Source organism: Pteropus vampyrus, unplaced genomic scaffold (assembly GCF_000151845.1).
Source record: "Pteropus vampyrus isolate Shadow unplaced genomic scaffold, Pvam_2.0 Scaffold5, whole genome shotgun sequence".
NCBI classification, from domain to species: Eukaryota; Metazoa; Chordata; class Mammalia; order Chiroptera; family Pteropodidae; genus Pteropus; species Pteropus vampyrus.
Window position 1 is genome coordinate 4,002,745 of NW_011888786.1, and position 4,225 is coordinate 4,006,969.

Consider the following 4,225-nt stretch of genomic DNA (forward strand, 5'->3'; position numbering starts at 1 on the left):
ACACCAACCTTCTGCCTTGTAAGTCACCTGTTTGCTCCCTAGGCAGTCCCAGCCAAGTCTAGTCCCTGAGGCCCACAGTGGGAAATGTTATAATGCATCTTGTGCTGGATTTCTTTCTTTCTTCTCATCCTCTCATTTTCCCTGGTTCTACTATTTTTCCCTCTGAATCAATCTTCCTTAAGAGCTACCTGAATATAAGTCTAGCGTATGGTCCTACTGTTGGGACAGTCCCAAAATAAGATAAATAACTAGATCTGATAAATAATCTGTAGAATAGTTTATCTATATTCTCTAATGTTCACTACAATCTAAAAGTCATATCTTATTTTCCCCATTACATGTTAAGAAAATTAGGATTCCAGGAAACTAAGAAACTTGTCCAGAGTCCCACAGCTAGGAGATAATGAGGCCAGTTTTCCAAATGCATATGTCTGACTACAACAGAGCATGGTTATTGCTCTATACTCCAGTGATGTTACAAGATAAATTTCATTCACTTTTGGCTTGGTATTTTGGCAAAAGCTTTCCTACTCTGGTCTTGCTCCGGGCTTTATCTCTGGTGTTCGCTCTTGATTTATTCTTCCCTGGGATGTCTCTAACCCCTGATTAGGATGGCTCTAACCCCTACATGAGATGGTTTAGATTCCAGGGCAACCAGTGCTTAGGGATTAAAAAGAGCTTGCCTTATTTTATAGGTAAATAGTGTTGAGTAAAGACCGATGATGCCTGGTTTGCATTTTGGGCTCTGGTGAGCATCAGATTAGTTCCTGTAAAGATCATAAAACGATTTTTTCTATCTCTCTTTAGATGTTTTTCTAAATTTAAATTTAAGAATCAAATTATTTTAGTTTATTATACTGACTTAATACTGTTGAGATATTATCATTTTAGAAATCCTTAATGAGTGTAGAGTGTCCCCCCCTCTCCTCTGTATATAATAAAAAATAAGCATTGTGGAATTTAAAATTCATTAAGTATTGCTTGATGTTTAATGTAAATTATGTACATTTTTTATCAATTTGCAGCTATGAAATCATATTTTCAATTTCCATGAACTAAATAAGTTTCTCCACTCAAATGTATAGCTAGAAGTGTTACAATTTATTGAGTTTTTACCATGTACTAACTGCTTTTCATGCATGTCAAAGGAACTATAGATTGCTTAAACCAACACCAAACACTCATTCCTAAACTAATTTTTCTAACTCCACCATAGAAGCTAGAAATATAAGCACATTCCTATCCTTCTTGGAAGGATTGCCATGTTACATAATTCTGGATAAGATACCTAAGTGGGCATCTGTTGGCAAGGAGCCTCTAGAAAGGCTTTTGCCATTTCTGATGAGAAGAATGGATAGAGTTGGCATGACCAACCATTACTCCTTTTCCCTGTTTTGAATATGAATTTGATGCCTAGAGATGCAGCAGCTATCTTGTGCCCATGAAATAAAAAGAGGATTACATTTATTTTGATCAAAAGAATAGTTATAAAGTGCTTCTTACACATTTAAGATTGTATGGGGCAGTGTAGGGAGCATAAATTGTTAGCATGACTCTTGCCCTAAAAACATTTATAATGTATTTGTAGAGGTATAGAGAAGAGAATAGGAAAGAGTATGATCAAAATTTTACAATAATTGGTTGCCATAATAGCTTCCAAAGGCAGTTATATTCCCAAAGGAGACAATTCAAAGATCTCACCAGTGCAAAGCACAAAGAGCTGATATCATGATGGTCTTGGCACTGGATCACATTGATAGGTGTGCTGATTTGGGGAACCATCTTTCTCATCATTATCCTCTCCTCTACAAGAAGAAATCTTTACTCTATATCCCACCATTCAAGGAACAGCCCAGACAGAATGTGCATGCCAGATCAATATTGTGGGCCATGAAAAGGAGGGAGTCTGAATTTAAAAAATGAAAAACACTATTATTCCCTCCAATTGCTAAAAGCTCAGAAAGGAACAATATTTTCTTCCAAATTGTCTGGCTTCCATTGTACATATTACAGCCAGACATGTAGTAAACCAGATGCAATTTGAGACTTGTGGAATTTATTTCTCAGCCAAGCGAGAAGCTGAATTAATAGACTTTTACTTTTGTTGAAATGAGAAAGCTGAAGATTTTCCAGCATATTCCTACCAGATGGCATGCCCTATTGCCTACACTTTTGCCCCTGCTGTGCATCGTCTCCAACTTGGTCTCATCAAAGGTGAAGAGGAAAAATATATCTGCCTATTTGTATAATAATCAAAGCAAGAGAAAAAGGAAATCGTCTGTTTACCTCCAGCTATGGCTCAACTGGACCTAAATGCACAATTCTTTCATGCTCTGGTAAGATAAGATGTGTGTTCTTAAAATTTAAAAGAGAGAGTATTAATCAATTTAGGTATGACAAAGTGAATGAATGGCTGATGGCTAATGACCTAAATATAAGAGAATGTGCTGCTATTTATAAGCCTCATGAGTAATGATGGAAAAGGGCTTAAAATGTTGATCAAAACACACTGAACAAATTCACCACTTTAAAGACAGACAGTGTTTAAATTGGAGAGATTGATTTGTTACTCATATTTTCCTTTGGGATCTCATAATTTTTTTGGTGTATCACACACACAAAAAAGAGATATTAGAGGCTGATCATCTTTAGAGTTATTAAAAATAGTAGAATCAGAAAAGAGTATTTTTGAAGGTTATAGTTAGGGCAGTCTAGAGTATAATCTCACATTTTACAGTATAAATAAGTGGTCCAGAGAAGAAAGAAATTTAACAGTAAGTTAGAAAAGAGAAAGTCTACTCAATGAATTAAATCTGAATTCTAATCTCACTCAGATAACTGATCATTATAAGGAGCCTATTTCTGGTAACCTCTACAAAAATACCAGTACATACCAGAGGGATAATTTTAAAAATAGCTGGTAATTTTTCAAGATGGCACAGCTCTGTTAACCCCAGCTTTGGCCCACTTTTTGTATCTACATGCTGGAAAAGCAAACGACCATCTATTTACCGGTGTAGAAACTGACAACGGTGAAGTAGAACCCATCTCTTTACAATTTTCGACCTGTTCTCATGTTGATTTAAATGGTTAGAGACCGTCTATAATCTATTTTCCCTTTGTTGTGAAGTGTGCACGGACATCCGCCTTCAAAGGGAAAACACTGGCGACAATAAGTCTTGAAACATAATGAATATTTGGTCCAGTATTTTATAAGTCCTATCCATTTACATCATCTCTTTCGAGCTCCGTAATGCTTTTTCCCATTTTAGGTTTGTGTGTAACTTTCTCATTTCAAAGTCCATGGAGAGAGTTTCTGGTTGGTCCTTGGACTATCTTACTGCTCCTGGCCGTGACAGGGCAGGGAAAGTGTGTTATGATTCCTTCATATCCTCATTCCTCTACAGAAAAGGATGCCCACTTACAAGTATCCTCCTTCATTAATAGAAACAATGGGAAGCAATGATTCCACAGAAAGGCATTCAGAGGTAAATTGGGAACGAGGGATAGATTCAGGGAAGTCCCCCAAAGAAATAAAGTCCTCATTTCTCCACCACAAGGAAAAAGTAGAACCCGAACCCTTGCCGTACTCACCATTGTCCTTTAGCTGTTTCAGCCCCTCCATACTTTTTTACATTCTCCTAACACTGAATATTTTCATCTATGGGTTGGGTCTTTTGGTCTTGATATCCTCATATGAGTACCTCTCTTTCTCTCTCTCTTTTTAATATATTTTATATAACTTCAAAAACTCATTTCAGATTCTGATTTGCTATGTTAGAAATATCGCATTTATCAGGTGAGTGGGCTGTGTGGTCTCTTCTTGTTCTATAAAGACTGCCTTGAATATAATTTTTCATATTAAGTTCTTCTGTTTTTCCAAACTGTCTTATCACACCGCCAGATTTTCAGAGAAGTCATTCCGAAACAATGTCATATTACAAATATTAAAATTGTACGTGTTAAGCCTTTTTATTTGAAAGGGGATTCAAGACTTACTTTTACATTACAGTCACGAATTAGTTCCAATAATTTATCAATATGGACATTAAAGTTAATATCTATGTATTCTGTGCTATGGGAGTACATATAATTTGTAGCAATATTTACTTGGCAAAAGGAAGTGTTAGGTGCCAAACTGCATAGGAAGTTGAAACAGTGATTTACAGTAAGAGGGATGCATGGATATCATCAAACACAACTCGCTCACTTAAGAATAAAAAGC